General features: G+C 44.5%; 1 protein-coding gene and 1 non-coding gene across 4 annotated transcripts in view; both read left to right on the forward strand.

Moving 5' to 3' along the window:
* RGS7 (regulator of G protein signaling 7) overlaps window positions 1-17,131 on the forward strand; it is a 468,689-nt gene that overhangs the window by 184,944 nt on the left and 266,614 nt on the right. The gene's annotated exons all lie outside the window — the stretch shown is intronic.
* On the forward strand, window positions 4,095-4,191 carry LOC130017318 (small nucleolar RNA SNORA55). The gene has a single exon (XR_008791383.1). It is a non-coding gene; the product is annotated as a small nucleolar RNA SNORA55 (small nucleolar RNA).

A 17,131-nucleotide genomic window follows, 5' to 3' on the forward strand; every position in this document is an offset into this window, starting at 1 on the left:
TGGTCTCTGTTTCTCTCATCTCTCTCCAACTCTCTAGAATTGGGGGTAGTCACCGCACCCCTGCAGCAAAATCAAATCAACATATCCAAAGCCCTTCTCCAGCTCAAGGGCAAAATACCACTTAGGGGGTTTTCTGCTCACCTTAGTACAATAACTTAATTAACATCTTAATTAACATATAATATTAGTTATTTTGTATGGACACATTAAGAGATACATTAAGTTTCTAGGGTGGCTCTCGTGGGGACATCTCGCCACAGACTCAGACTATAATGCTCAGGCTGGATTAATCATTCCTAACCCTAGGAGGTTCTGAATCTAGTTATTACATTTTGGATAATGATGGAATTTGTCCATAACCATGCTCTTAACTTATAATGAAGCATTATGGCACTTTGACCAGACCCAGTTTGATGCCAGGGTAGCTCACTGCTTGCCCTGGGTCCATCCAGTTCCTTGTCAGGACCCTGCTTTTGGAGTGCTAGGAAGTAAGGGGAACTGAGCCTTAAGTCAATAGAACAGATGCTTAAGAGGAGAATATTATCTGGTCAATTAACTCCCAAGTTACAAAAGCATAGCATTAACTGTCTTCTTGTTTCCATACAAAAAGGACATTGCTCTGAATTAACTATGCAAAGGACTTAAGGTGAAGAGAAAAGCAAAATTTACAAGTTAACAGAAAACAAAGAAAGAGGTTACAAATAAACACAGAGGAATGGGAGCACTGTGATAGGAGTAACCCAATAAACCTAAACTCCCTGTGGCAAGGCTGAAAGAAAAAACCGATGTTATTCTACAGATATGATGTACTCTGGCAGGCAGATAGGGAAGGCCCCCTCCTAAGACAATGGTAATAAATTTCCTGGGAAGTAATAGCCCTTAATCACTTAATCATTTAACTTCCTGTTAGTAGTCGATTTGCTCGAGCGGGCGCCAGTAACGTCTCCATTTGTCCCTGTCGCATACTAGTGTAGCCCAATGGCATCTGTTTGCTCTGGGAACATGAAGAGCCTCAAACCGATCGTTCATGATCTTGATGAAGAAGTCTGACCTTCTGGTAGGTGGGCGGCCACGCGGTCTTTTGACATCCCGTGGAATCCAGTCGGTAACAGCTCTAGTCCAGCGGTTATCTTTAAATCTCATTACGTGACCAGCCCATCTGATTTTTGACACCTTGGCAAATGAGACAGCGTCCCTGATTCTTGATCGTCAACGGATGTCAGAACTCCGGATTCTTTCTCTCATTTGAGTGAAACGTGATATTCCAAGCATAGCTCTTTCAATTCTTCTTTGGGAGACCTGAATAGCGTTCTCATTCATCCTGTTTACCTAGGGCACAGGTCTCTGAGGCATGTGTTAATGCAGGAAGAACGGTGGAATCAAAGAGATGTGCCCGGAGCTGGAGGTTCTTCATCCTCTTAGCTATTTCTTCGACGTTTTTGAAGGCTTTCCAAGCCGCTCTCTTCCTCCTGCGCAGCTCGGGTGCCAGGTCATTTGTCATGTTGACTTCTCGACCTAGGTACACATAACTGTTGCATTCAGAGATGGTCGTTCCGTTGAGAGCGAATGGGGCATCAGGAACAAGGCTGTTTCTCATAAACATTGTCTTCATAAGATTCAGCTGTAGTCCTACCTTTCCACACTCACGGTCAAAGTTGGCCAGCATTTGTGCCGCTTGACTGATGTTTGGTGTTATTAAAACAATGTCATCAGCAAAGCGGAGGTGGTGTAGTTGCTGACCATCTATCTTCACTCCCATTCCTTCCCATTCCAGTCATCGCATGATGTTCTCGAGGGTGGCACTGAAGAGTTTTGGTGAAATGGTATCACCCTGCCGAACCCCTCTCTTGACATCAATGATTACTTCTTTGTAGAATGGTGAGATCCTGGTAGTGAATCTGCAATACAGCTCATGGAGGATCATGATGTATTGGGCTTGGCTAGGGCTTCAATGACCTGATTGGCTAGGGCTTCAATGACCGCTTCCGTCTTTATCGTGTGGATATGGTCGATGGTGCTGAATCCTTTGCGGAACCCTGCTTGCTCGCATGGTTGTCCTTCATCTAGTATTCTGCCAATCCTATTTAGGATGACTCGAGTGAACAACTTGTAGATGACAGACAATAGGCAGATCGGGCGATAGTTGCCAATGTCATGGATGTCTCCCTTCTTGAACAGTAGTACAGTCCTGCTGGTTTTCCATTGGGACGGAACCTTGCATTCAGACAGGTAGCGAGTGAAGAGCCGAGCCAGTGTATTGATGAGTACTGATGTCAGGTTCTTCAGATGTTCAGGTCTGACCTTGTCTGGGCCGGGTGCTGTTCGTTTCTTTACCGACGAAATGGCGTGTTGGATTTTGGAAGGGAGAACATTGGAAACGACATATCCATCCTGTGGAATTTGGTATGTTGGCAATTGGACATGGCTATCGAAGAGATTTAAGTAGAAGTCATGGATAATCTTCTCCATTGCAGTCATCTTGGTCTTGTAGTTGGCGAAGGACAGGCGGGCATTACGAATACTTTTCCCGGCTTCTGCCACATCTACCAGCACTTCTGCTCTTCTCTCTTTGAGGTCTTCCTTGATCACATCTCTGCACTGCTTTTGAGCTCGGACGTTAGCTTGCGGTTGACTGAGGCATGCGCCAAACCATGCTGGCGAATAAGCTCAAGAGTTTTCGAAGACAGTCGTTTTTTTGTGACTATCTCTCTCTTGGCGTTCCTCGCACATTCATGGAGGTGCTGTACCAGTCGATCGTATTCCTCGTCAATGTTGTCAACAATGGCATCTTCCCATGTTGCCGCAACAGTGTCAAAGAGCTCCCAGTTGGTGGTCGTTCTGGGAGTTCTCTTTGTAAACTTTGCAGCCCTTTCTACCCGCTCTGTGAAGTAGAATTTTGCATGAAGGAGACGGTGGTCCGATCCCATTCGGAATTTTGGGACAACAGTGACATCGGTCAGGCAAAACCCTCGATTGAATATATGTGGTCTATTTTGTTGTGGAATCGTCCACCGGGAGACTCCCATGTCCAACGTTTAGATTCGGCCTTCTGGAACTGTGAGTTACCATGGATGGTCTTGGTTGACATGATGAACTCAGACAGTCTGTCACCCTGTTCGTTCCATTCTAGGCTATGGGTCCCGATGTGAAGTTCTTCAGCTGATCTTCTCGGTCCTATCTTGGCATTAAAATCACCCACAGTGATCTTGTAGAAGGTGTGGTCTTCTTTATAGAACTTCTCCAGCTCCATGTAGAACTTCTCAATTTCTCTTTCATCATAATGAGATGTTGGTGCGTAGACAACAAACAACGAAGATAGAAACTGCTGGCAGTGAGCCACGTCTATTCAAATGTAAACGTCCAATTCGGGTTGTTAGGCATTCGAATGAATCAATGCTCATGGACAAGTTTATGTTGACAAGGACACCGGCGCCTCCGACACCTCTTTTATTGCATGTTCCGAGGAACAGTTCTTCTCCAGTGTCGAAAACGGCTTGGTGAGATTCATGCCTTCTTGTCTTCGTCAGACCAATGATGTCGTATTTGATCATTCGTGCTTGTACCATCAGGTCCTCGATGGATGCATCTGATGCTAGCATACGTGCATTGAAAGTACAGATGATCATTTTTGTCTTCCTTCGTTGTGGCAGCCTAGTTCGGCCTTGAGATTTTATCGGCCTCTCCTTTCTCATCCTTCTCAGTGCTGCCATGTCGGTGAAGCCTTCTGGGTCAGGTGAATGAGACCAGTTGTAGTTACTGGTTTTGGCATATCGAATACACAACGGATAGCTAGCCAGGCTCTTCTGTGCAGGCCTCCTGGTGAACCTCAGCTCTGGGGAAGAATTTTATGATGAACAATCATTAACTCCTGTTTATCTCAAAAAGTCCAGGAATTTGAAGGGAGCCAAAAATGTAGAATGGACCAGCAAAAAGCGGGACTGCTCACAGCAGCTGGCAAGGATAAGGTGAGGCTTCCTCTTTCAGTATCAACTACACTAGGCCATTGTCAAACTAAGCTTAAGCTTCATTTGATTTACACAATGCAGCAAAAACACCCCCACAATGCCTACCCACTCTTCCACCCCTGAGAATTGTGACTTCAAGCTGAAAAAAGTGAAGTACATGCAGAGAAAATCCTGACGGATCATTTCCATTTGTTTTGGGACCTGTCCCTACAACTCTGCCACACTTTGTCCTTGAATTAATAAAAACTTAAAAGAAGTGAAGCTGGTGAGCCACCACACGTGGATTATGGGTGGGTCTGGGGGGAGGGAGATAGATGGTGACTTTCTCCAGATCCACTCCTGGTACACAGAAGCCATCTGAGGTTAGGACTGATGATGTCTCTGGTGAGCCCCTGCTGTGAGCCTCTGCACAGCACAGGCCAGAATTCCACCCGCATCCCCCACACCACATCAAGCCACACCTGATGTCTAGGTACCAGAATTGATGCCCACCACCAAATTTCTCTTGTTGATTCTGTATGGAGAGGGGTGGAGAGAGCCTGGAATGGCCTTTAAGACTGGCTTTTATATGCATATTCTCTTGGTTTGGAGTTTTCTGCTGGGAAGTTGGGGGGTTGGAGGGTTGGGGGGCAGGGGCGAGGTGGGGGTGTGAGCAGTTTGATCAGGTATTGTTACAAAGGAATAGCTTTGAAGTTTCAGTGAATCTCCTTCAAGTCCTTAATTAGACTCTGTCTCTGCTGAAGTTTGTCTTCTCTGTAGGGATGCAGTCTTCTCTGGGTTTGATTCTGTTGTCAGGCAAAGCCTTATCAGGTCTCAGTTCCTGTTTTCTGCAAAATGGGATTTTTGCAGATGCAAGGTTATTGATTTTATATTTTCCCAGGAAAGCCATTGCCATGGGGACCCTTCCCCATCTGCCTGCCTGCCTATATCACAAGGAATTGCTCATTGGCGGGGGGGGGGGGGGGGGGGGAAGGATAAAATCAGTTCTGACCTTTGCCCAGGTTTCCTCAGACCTATTGCCTACCCTTGCAGTCAGAGATTTAAGAGATAAATAATGAAGTAAGATAAATTTGATGCTTGGGGGTATGGTGCCATCAGCAGGTCAATCTGTACCTGTGAGGCAAATGCATCGGCAGCCTCATGGCATCTTCAGACTTCCAGATACCCTAAAATTGCTGTTGTGCCTTTGGTCACACCCCAAAAACTTGGGGCAAAGTTTATCAAGAATGTAAACAGCCAAAAGTTAGGTATGTGGGAGCCACACCCACAAACCACCTCCTACTCAGCTATATAATTGGAGACATGGACTCTGGTTTCTGATTGAACTGCTTAATGGCCATGATACCAGAGACTTAGAAACAAATCTCGAAACCCAGCAGCTTTTGGCAGAAATGCGCCGGATCCCTGCAGTAGGCTACCAGCGCTGGGCCACTCAAGGTGGGAATAGGTTTCGTGCCTTGGCCTGTTCCCACTGGCGGCCCGGTGGCTGTCATCCTCCAGAGGCCACTGGACAGTCAGGCTTGGGTCCACAGTGATGAAACACATGGGGCCTCATGGGATGGGGGTGGAGCCGGCCCTTTCCTCCCTGTCCCAACGAGACCCCGAGTCACCACCCACGAACGGCCTCTCTTGCTCCTGATCAAGCTGCTTAATGGCCATGATCACAGAGACTGAGAAACAAATCTTGAAACCCAGCGGCTTTTGGCAGAAGTGTGTGCGGACCGTGCAGTAACTTACTGTTGCTGGGCCACCCAGGGAGGAAAGGGTGTTGTCCCTCTGCCTACTCCCCTTAGGTGGCTGGGTGGCCGCCACCTTCCTGAGGCCACTGGACAGTCAGGTTTGGGCCTGCAGTGACGAGACACACGGGGCCTCACAAGATGGGGTGGAGCCAGCCCTTTCTTCCCTGTCCCAACGAGACCCTGAGTCACTGCCCACAAACGGTCTCTCTGGCTCCTGATCAAGCTGCTTAAATAAATAGCAGTACTCCCACATTAAAAGAAAAAAAAACAGATAAATTTGATGCTGGTGGGGTCCTCTGGTGAAGAGGGGAGGAGAGAAACAGCAGCCTCAAGAAAGGAATCTGATGCTTTCTCTCGACCCAGAAAGGTCTTGCTACCTAGGAATGGCTGGGAACATCTAGGACTGTGAACCTTGCTCCTTGCAGGAAAGGAACTTGTCTGAATCTTATTAATTGGCTATATGGACCTAGGCTTTTTTTTTTGGTTGTTATATTTATTTATTGAATCACTGTGGGAAAAGTTACAAAGCTTTCAAGATTAAGTCTCGGTCACACAATGATCAAACACCTTTCCCTTCACCAGTACTTATTTTTCACCACCAAGAACCCCAATATGCCCCCCTCCAATTTCTCCCAATGCCTGTAAGGCAGATGATTTCTACTTCTCTCTCTCTACTTTGACTATATTCATTATTTCGACAAAAGATGCACCATTGTTGTTTATAATTTCCCCCAACAGTCAGAACTGCTGAAAAGGCATTGTGAAATAATTTGTTTTCTATAGCTGGTTATGAGAACCATATGATGTCACGTGGCCACAGTAGCGGCTGCGTGATTTTGGATTTCTGATATTTTACTAGATAAGCTGGAGGGATTTCTGCCAAGAGCCAGGTAATTACAAGATTGGTTTCTGTGCATCTGGTGCTATGGCCGTGCTGGAATGCCACTCGTGGGGGGCAACTTGTGACCTCGTTAGGGTGTGAAGGACGAGCCAGTACTGCCTCCCTTCCCATGAGACTGCAGTTGCCCCATCACCGTTGGCTCATACTTGGCTTTCCAATATGCTCTGAAGCAGTGGCCACCTTGCTGCCAGGCGGGGAAAAGGCAGAAGGGAATGACACCCTTTCCCTCCTGGGGAGGCATGGAGCCGTAGTTTAACGCATAGTCCATTCACTTTTCTGCTACAAGCTGCCAGGCTCTGGATTAAGTCCTTTTGCCTCTGGGGCAATGGCCATGCTGGAGAGCCGCTCGTGAGGGTTCTGGACCTAGGCCTTTAAGGTTCTTGTCTTTCTCTCAGAAAAGAATTTCAGGAGGAGATAAGCAGTGAAGTATAACAGATTTTATTGGAAAGTTTTGAGGAAGAGGGGAGTTAAGAGGAAGAGGGAGAATGTACTCGAGAGAACATGGGCTTCTCCAGAGTGGAGAAGCCCCAGTATACATCCCAGCATTAGATATTAAAGTATCATATCTAATGGGCCTCCTGTGATTTATATGAAGTGGAGAGGAGAGGGATAGCAACTTGGAGAATGCATCTGCTGCTTTCTTCTGATCCACCTCTGCCACCGTGGGACCAGCTGGGAAGCCTCAGACTGATAAAGCAGAGTTGGGAGCAGTTGATGATCTTTGAAATACCTTCCTGCTTCTATTCTGCTGGAACTTCCCTTGGAAGGGGAGTGGGGGTTGTCTAGTCTCCTCAGAGTCTGTGATGGAGCCAGGTAAATGTCTTATCAGGTCTTAGTTCCTGTAACCACAAAGTGGGTCCTAATGAGCTTAGGGCCAATTGATTTTATTACTTCCCAGGATTCCCCATTGCCCTGGGGACCCTTCCCTATCCACCTGCATGTCTCGGTATAATAAAGTGGTACACTAATGTGCACCACTTCAGTGGGATAGTGATTCCCAGGAGATGAACAGGGTGCTTATGGGCTGTACTTGTTAGTAGGTTACAACTGAACTTTAGAAGTGTAGAGTAATTCTCTGTATTTTTTTTGCTGACAGGCTAGGAGAAGAATAAAGATAGGGTCCTTTATGTCAGAAGCCCTTGGCTCAAACTCCCAAGATGGAGAATGCATCCGCTTGTGCTTTCCTGTGAAAAGTTAGTTTTATAAAGATTTTTCAAACTGTTCACAAAATTTCATAACTTCATCTTTTCTAACAGCTTCATAGTACTCTATTGTGTAGATGTACCAAAGTTTCTTTACATGGAAAGTATCATGCTAAGCGAAATGAGTCAGAAAGAAAGGGACAGACATAGAAAGATTGCATTCATCTGGGGAACATAAAGTAACAAAATAGGAGACTAACACCCAAGAATAGCTGATATAAGTACCAGGAGTTTTACTCCATGGCTTGGAGGCCAGCCGCACATGCTAAGGGAAGAGGCAGCTCAGATAGAGAAGGGAGCACCAAATAAAAAGTGTTGGGAGGATCCACCCAGGATGGGAGGTGCATGTTGAAAGTAGACTATAGACCAAACATGATTGCCACTCAATGCCTCTACTGCAAACCACAGCACCAAAAAGGAGAGAGAGAACAAAAGGGAATGCCTTGCCACAGAGGCAGGGTGGGATGGGGGTATGAGGGGTGAGAGGGATATTGGGATCAGTAGTGGCGGAGAATGGGCACTGGTGGAGGGATGAGTACTCGATCATTGTATAACTGAAACCCAAGCACAAAAGTTTGTAAGTCTACAACTGTACCTCATGATGTTTCACTATTAAAAATTAAAAAAAAAACTGTTCACAAAAGTCTATTGCTAGGGTTTTGCCAAGGGGTTAGCTCCCAAACTACTGATGGTCTTCTTTGACCTTATTGTTGCAGCCCTTGTTTCTTCAAGAACTCTCCTCCCAGAGAATTCAGCCTATGCTCAGGGCTTTGCATTTTTGCATTTTAAAGGGTCTCTGATCTTCTCAACGGATTGTGTATATCAAAAGCCTCCAAGAATTTGTACTCTGTGATATGGAAGGTTGAGAGTGTGTTTGAGATTCCATTATATACTCTGGTTCTAGGAAATTTTCTCTAACTGTGTCAGCATTTGCTTCCTCTGACTACTTAAATCCCCAACCAACCTCTCCACTTACTCATATCTGACTAATGTGCCTATGTTAGTTATTACTAGATCTTAAGATCAAATGAAGACCATATTTAAACTTTCATAATGTTAAGAATGACACACATTTCTTGGAAGTCATGGTCTCCTTGGAGTAGCAATTACTATTTTGTGCTTAATATGCTCAGAACAGTAAGTCCAATTTTCAATATTGCAGATTCATAACGTTGTAGCTAATGAAGTTGGGCAGAAAACAAGAGAATTGATGGAGATATAGTAGAATTTTGTAAGGGCACTGAAAAATTAGTCAATCTAAAGAGTCTCTAATGACAAAGTACATAAGAGGTCAAATTTTTAGTGTGAAAGTGAATTTGTTACAGCAAAAAGTGAATTTTCCTGAGCTGTGGGTTCTTGAGAATTGCACGGAATATTCTCATACAAAACTTAGAAGGTTAAGATGTTAGAGTTTAATGCAAAGTTCAAGTAGCTGGGTTTTGGCTTCTCTGCATTGTTCAGGGTTCTTTTTTCTGTGTACAAGGTCACTTGCCCTATGCCACACTATCTGCTTGCGTCTATATATGATGGCCTGTTTTTTTTCTCTCTACCAAATATATGCTTCCCTAATCTGAAATCCTGTTAGTAGGCCTCCATAGGACTATACATCAGTCCATTACTGATATCTCAGTTTTTCCTTAGTCTCCTGCCATGGCCATGTGCATGTGGTGGAGTGGGGGCAGGGAGCATCTGGAGAGAGAGACTGGCTGGGGCCTTTCTTTTCTTTGCTGCTACTTCCCACCTCCAGCATTAGTAGATAATTAAACATTATCTACTTTGATTTTCATGTGAGATTTGAAATGACCAGTTTAATTAGTTCACCTGGTGCTCCACCCTTCCTGCAAACGGTATCAAAATTACAAGTAAAGGTAAAGGTAAAAGGTAAAGGCCCTCCCGTTGATCATCGATTTGCTCGAGCGGGCCCAGTAACGTCTCCATTGGAGACTTTGTTGTTACTGTGTCTGGCATATCGAATACTCTCGGTTGCTTGCCAGGCTCTCCGAGAAGGGTGGAGGAATCGAACTCGGGTCGGCCATGTTTGCCGCTTGTAAGGCGAACGCCCTACCCGCTGGTAATCACAAATTTTAAAAGAAGATTTTCTCCACTAAACAACACTTAGCCCTAGGACTAAACATCTGTTATCATTAAAAGAGTTGAAAAGTTAATACAAAGACTTGCTTCAGGCTACTTTACATGACTTCTAATTAATTTGTTTTGATGACACACCTGGGAGTGTTGAGGACTTACTCCTGACTATGTGCTCAGGGATCACTCCTGGCAAGCTTTAGGAACCACATGGGGTTCCAGGGATCAAGTCCAGGTCACCTTTTTACAAAGCAAGCACACTACCCTCTGTGCTCTCTCTCTAGCACAGATATTCTCTTATTTTTATTTAAGTACCATAATTTACAAAGTTATTCATATTTGAGTTTTAGACATAAACAGTGTTCCAGCACCAGTCGTACTATGAGGGTCATCTTCCCTCCATTAGAGTTTCTATGTATACATGCGCGCGCACCGACACACATACACACACACACACACACACACACACACATACACACACACATCCTCTATTCCCAGGCTTCCACCTTGTACAGGCACATTTTTATTTGTTTTGGAGCCCCACCTGATGGTGCTCAGGGCTTATTCTTGGTTCTGTGCACAGGGATTATTCCTGGTGAGTACGGGGGACCATATGGGGTACTGAGTATCAAACCTAGGTCAGTTACATGCAAGACAAGCACCATACACGCTTTACTATCACTCTGTTGAAGTTTGGCTCTCTTTTGTTCAGTGTTGTTGATTTCCTAGTTTGGATATTTAGCTATACTACTCCTTTAGAGCACTGAAGTACTTGGATCCTCTTTTAAATGAGAGTTTGCTTGTATTTGTTCCAATCATATAATTTTTGTAGTAGTAAATGTTTTTGTAGTAGTAAATGTAGTAAAAGTTTTTGTTTTTGTAGTAGTAAATGTAGTAAAAGTCAAAATAACACCTATATTTTAGAGGAACACTGTAATTTCTACCATGCCAATTCTTGATAAAGATGTTGATTATCAAAGAACTAGAAATTGGTTTATAAACAATTTTAGACCATCTTAATTCAAATGAATGCTCCATTATTGATGCAGTAGTGATGGTGATGGCAGGTTTCTGTGTAAGTCTATGTTTCTCATATTTCTCAACAATTTTCCTTATATAAGGCCATGATTTATAATGAGTTTTATAATAGAGTTGTTTCAGGCATTCAGTGTTCCAACACTAATCCCACCACCAGTGTGACATTACCTCCACCAATGTCCCAGGTTTCCCATTTATCACCGAAGCTGCCCCCTTAGTAGATAGAGACAAATTTACTTCAAATTGCTTATGACAACAAGTAGGCAAATGAAATTATAGCACTGTAGTACTGTAGCTCTGTCCTCCCGTTGTTCATCGATTTGCTCCAGCGGGTCCAGTAACGTCTTCATTGTGAGACTTGTTGCTGTGTTTGGCATATCGAATACGTCATGGGTAGCTTGGTAGCTTGCCAGGCTTTGCTGTGTGAGCAAGATACTTTTGGTAGTTTGCCGGACTCTCCAAGAGGGTGGAACAATTGAACCTGGCTCGGCCAGGTCGACCACGTGCAATGCAAACACCCTACCGCAATAGAAATCAATTTGTGGGGGCTGTAGTGATAGTACAGCAGGTCGGGTATTTGCCTTGCACATTGACGACCCGGGTTCGATTCCAAGCATCCCATATGGTCTCCAGAGCACCACCAGGAGTAAGTCCTGAACGCAGAGCCAGGACTAATGCCTGAGGATTGCTGGGTGTGACCCAAAAAGCAAAAAAAAAAATCAATTTGTGATAATTTTTATATCTCAAAAAGTCATTGTCTGAGAATTTACTGTACGGTTGGTGATAGTTAAACTTTCTGTGTTATTGTTTTCATTCATTGAGATTAGTGGTTAGTGGTTTTTTAGTCAATTTTCCCGTCAAATTTGCTGTGCTTCACTTGGTTGTCAATACTATGAAATATGCAGCCATGCACTCTAGGAGCTGTGTAGCTGAAGGAATATGGTGGCGTGGTCGCTTGATAAGGTTCAGTTGTATAGTTGAGCCTTTTGTACGTTAGAAAGTGTCTGTTGTGGCTTGGCATTCAAGAAGAAAGAGGAATTTGCCTTCCCATTTCCAAGAAGGCCCCAGAGTTCTCCATCAAACTGATCTACCTGGGATGATTCAGAAGCAATGTGTTCTTCTCGAGATAAATTTTTCTTAAGTATTTTTACTGATAAAAACATTGAGTGACAAAGATGCTCAGAGTCAGTGTTAAAAGAGGAGCTGAAGTGATAGCACATGGGTAGGGCGTTTGCCTTGCACGCAGCTAACCTGGGTTTGATTTCCAGCATCCCATATGGTCCCCCGAGCACCGTCAGGAGTAATTTCTGAGTGCATGAGCCAGGAGTAACCGCTGTGCATCTCCAGGTGTGACCCAAATAGAAAAAAAATTGCATATAGAAAAGGTTATTGAAAGGTATGTGTTAAAGAAACTCCCTTTAGGGAGAGGAGCCTACTCTAGGATTAAGTATGGCTCCTTTTGTGTTTTTTTCTTTTTAATAAGAAAATTGGGTTTTTGTGTTTCTTATCAAACAAAATATCAGAGTATTTCTATTTATTTCCCAGAGATGTCAGAATAATTTAGAGGCCATTTGTATGATTAAGATAAGATTAATATCTTGCATTCCCACAAGCTGGTAGGGGCTATCTGTTTACTTAAGACCTTTTAGGTTACACATTTGACCACTAGCCTAGGTGCAGCCGCTTACCTCAGGTCCAAGGTCTGGTGCATATTAATGGCTCTGAAAAAAATGTTGTCTCCCACAGAGTTAAGAAGAGTTCTTGAAAATTGTAGGAATGTAATATTTAGAATGCAGCACATTAACAGCTAAAACGAAACCACGGTCTACACCTGTGGAGGGGAAACTGAAGTTTCCTGTTTCATTATTTACAGGTTCTATAAATTTGGCAGAAACTTTTTTGGCAGGACTCTTCCTGGTTAGGTTGTCTGTGGTAAGGCCCCTGTAAGTCTTTAAGCTTGCACTCCCCGTAACAGGATATTTCCTGCGTGGAGTTATGCTTTTTCAAGCAGGACAGTTCCTACTTGGACAGTGGTTTCCTTTAGCTTGACTAATCTAGGGTGCTGTCCCTATCTTAGGGCCTGCATTTATGGGGAAATTTCCAGCAACTTAGGCAAGCTACCGAGAGTATCCAGCCCGCACAGCAGAGCCTGGCAAGCTCTCCATGGCGTATTCAATATGCCAAAAACAGTAACAACAAATCTCACAACTTGTTGTGAGACATTACTGGTACCCTCTTGAGCAAATCGATGAACAATGGAAGGACAGTGCTACAGTGCTAGGTCTTTTTTTTTTTTTTTTGCTTTTTGGGTCACACTCGGCAATGCACAGGGGTTACTCCTGGTTCATGCACTCAGGAATTACTCCTGGACATGTTTGGGGGACCATATGGGATGCTGGGTGTTGGAGTACACGGAGCTTAGGTTTATCAGGTTGCACCAATCACAGTGCTCCTGAGTCATTTCTATTACTTTGTCTGTAACTACTTCTTTGTGCTCTCTTCCCCAACCAATTTATAAGGTCTCATCCTGCTTAGACACTGAAGCTGTACTGTAAGTTAATATTGCCTTTCCCCTCTCCTTATGTCTTTTGAGCAGTTTACTTTAACGCAATGTCCTTTTGTATAGATAAAGGTAAAAGGTAAAGGCCCTCCCGTTGATCGTGGATTTGCTCGAGCGGGCCCAGTAACGTCTCCATTGGAGACTTTGTTGTTACTGTGTCTGGCATATCGAATAAGTCACAGGGAGCTTGCCAGGCTCTGCCGTGTGGGCGAGATACTCTCGGTAGCTTGCCGGGCTCTCCGAGAGGGGCGGAGGAATCGAACTCGGGTCGGCCATGTTGGCCGCTTGTAAGGCGAACGCCCTACCGCTGTTTGTAACTTAGGAATTGATTAGCCTTGAATATTATTCACTTCTGGGCATCTGCTTTCTCAACTTAAGGCTCGGTTGCCCTCACTTCCTAGCACCCCAAGGGCAGGGTCCCGACGAGGGACTGGAGGGACTGGATGGAACCAGGGCAAGCCTGTAAGTTATGTGCTACCCTGGCATGGTGATGGGCCAGGCCAAGGCCAGTAATCCTGGCCTCACCTTTTTACAAGCTACAAGCACTTGGATTAGCACAACAAAGACCAGTCTGCTAGAGCTTGGAATCTACATCTCCAAAATCAGCCAGCCTAGAGCCAGGCATCTACATCCCAAAGATCAGGCCTGGCTTAGCACCTGGGATCTGCATACCTAAGGCCAGCTAGGTTCCTGTGAGATAAGGGAAACTACCTCAATATACTGAAATCATTTAATGAAGGCAGTTTGAAGGGAAGAAAGTTCAGTCTCATCCAAGCTAGTCAGGACACAAAGGAAAACTGCTTCTAGGGCAGATTCTCATTTAGCAGATCAACTCACACTAGAACAGATTTCCCTGGATGTGTTTCTCCTCTCCTTGTCAGACCAACATATAAGCATACATTATATAAATCATTTTGTATGGACACATTCAGAAATATTTTGAGCATATAGAATTGCTCTCCTAGGGCCATCTCAATCTCAGACTGCAGTGCTCAGGCCAGGTAGCTTTCCTATTCCTAGCAGCAGGGTCCTAGTCTCGTCGTTACTTTTGGATCATGACAGCATTTGCCTATGCCCATCACGATGCCAGGGTAGCACATAACTTACAGGCTTGCCCTGGTTCCATCCAGTCCCTCCAGTCCCTCGTCGGGACCCTGCCCTTGGGGTGCTAGGAAGTGAGGGCAACTGAGCCTTAAGTTGAGAAAGCAGATGCCCAGGAGTGAATAATATTCAAAGCCAATCAATTCCTAAGTTACAAAGCATATTAATTAATTGTCTTCCTGTATCTATACAAAAGGACATTGCGTTAAAGTAAACTGCTCAAAAGACATAAGGAGAGGGGAAAGGCAATATTAACTTACAGTACAGCTTCAGTGTCTAAGCAGGATGAGACCTTATAATTTGGTTGGGGAAGAGAGCACAAAGAAGTAGTTACAGACAAAGTAATAGAAATGACTCGGGAGCACTGTGATTGGTGCAACCTGATAAACCTAAGCTCCGTGTACTCCAACACTGGGAATCGAAGCCGGGTTGGGCTGCATGCAAGGCAAACACCCTAACCAATGTGCTATCACTCCAGCCCCTACAATGCTAGGTCTTAACAGGACTAAGTATCTGCATATAAAAGGGGGTCCAGTTCTCATGCTATGTGGATTGCAAAATGCTAACATTCTTTTTAAAATCTTGTTTCTATTACTTTCTGAAAATCATTGCTGGGGAGATTTTACTTCACTCCACAACAGCTATTTAGTTTTTATTACTTTCATCTCCACAACAGTTATTTAGTTTTTATTTCATAGGTTCAGTTGGTGACATATACATAAACACAATACATAAGACATTGATTTTGTGAAGAGGAAGTTATAACACTATGCCAAATTTAAACACATTCCCAGGTCATGATTTCTACTACAGAAACTCTTCAAATTATGAGTCACTTACTCTTTCTTAATTGAAAGAACAAGTAATGTCTGCCATTAATGTTTGAGGTGAACTTTGTATGAAGTTGAAATATTACCCAGAGCTCTTTGATCTATTCGGGAGAAAGTTATTATGTCACTCTCAGGAACTGAGTCATGTTCTATGTTTCAAAATGATAAGGTATGGGGGTATGGTGCCGCCAGCAGGTCAATCTGTACCTGTGAGGCGAGTGCATCAGCAGCCTGATGGTGCCTTCAGACTTCCTTCCAGATACCCCAAAATTGCTGCTGTGCCTTGGGCCAGACCCCAAAAACTTGGGGCAAACTTTACTAAGAAAGTAAGGGTCCAAAAGTTAGGTATGTGGGAGATACACCCACAAACTACCTCCGGCTCAGCTATATAATTGGAGGCATGGTCTCTCTGTTTCCTGATTGAACTGCTTAACAGCCTTGATCTCAGAGACTCAGAAACAAATCTTGAAACCCAAAGGCTTTTGGTAGAAATGCGTCCGGTTCCTGCAGTAGTTAACTGGTGCTGAGCCACCCCAGGTAGGAATAGGTTTCCTGCCTTGGCCTGTTCCTCCCAGCGGCCCACTGGCCACCATCCTTCAGAGGCCATTGGACAGTCAGGTTTGGGCCCTCAGTGATGAGACACTCAGGGCCTCACGGAATGTGGGGGGAGCCGGGCCTGTCCTCCCCACCCCAACAAAACCCTAAGTCATCGCTCACGAACGGCCTCTCAGGCTCCTGATCAAGCTGCTTAACGGCCTTGATTCCAGAGACTCAGAAACAAATCTTGGAACCCAGCGGCTTTTGGCAGAAATGCATCCAGACCCCTCAGTAGGTTACTGTCGCTGGGCCACCCAAGGGGGGAAAGGGTGTTGTCCCTCCGCCTTCTCCCCCTTGGCGGCTCAGTGGCCATCATCCTCCAGAGGCCACTGGACAGTCAAGTCTGGGCCCGCAGTGACGAAACTTGGGCCTCCCAGGATGGGGGTGGAGCCGGTCCTGGTCTCCCCATCCCAATGAGACACCAAGTCATCGCCCACGAATGGCCTCTCTGGCTCCTGATCAAGCTGCTCAATGGCCATGATCCCAGAGACTCAGGAGCAAGTCTTGAAACCCAGTGGCTTTTGGCAGAAATCCCTCCAGATTTAAGTGTTAAAATTTCAGAATTTCAAAATCACATAGCCCTACTGCAGCCACACGACATCATATCTTATTCATAACCAGCAATAGAACACAAATTATCTACTGTTGCCTTTTCAGCAGATCTGAGTGTTGGGGTAAAATCTCAAATAATAATCGTGGGTCTGGTGTCGAAATACTGAATGTGATCAAAGTAGAGAGAGAGTAATGTGGAAATCATCTGCCCCACAGTTAGGGGGAGGGTGTGGGATGGGGGTAGACTGGGGGTTTTGGTGGTGGAGAATGGGCACTGGTGAAGGTACGGGTGTTTCATTGTATGACCGAGACTTAGACCCAAAAGCTTTGTAAGTGCTCTCACGGTGATTCAATAAATAGAATTATAAAAAAAATGAAAAAAATGCATATTTATTTATTGCTTTAGGTAATTTAGCAAATGTCTATTTTTATTGTTTGAAGTCAATAAATATGACAATATTGCAACCAATACATCAAATGTTTTAAGGTATTTTTGTATTTTTGTTACTGTGCATTAAATTTGCACCTTTTTTGTTTATCTTTCTATGAGTTTGTAAATTT

This window comes from Sorex fumeus, unplaced genomic scaffold (genome assembly GCF_029834395.1).
Source record: "Sorex fumeus unplaced genomic scaffold, SorFum_2.1 ptg000007l, whole genome shotgun sequence".
Taxonomy (NCBI): Eukaryota; Metazoa; Chordata; class Mammalia; order Eulipotyphla; family Soricidae; genus Sorex; species Sorex fumeus.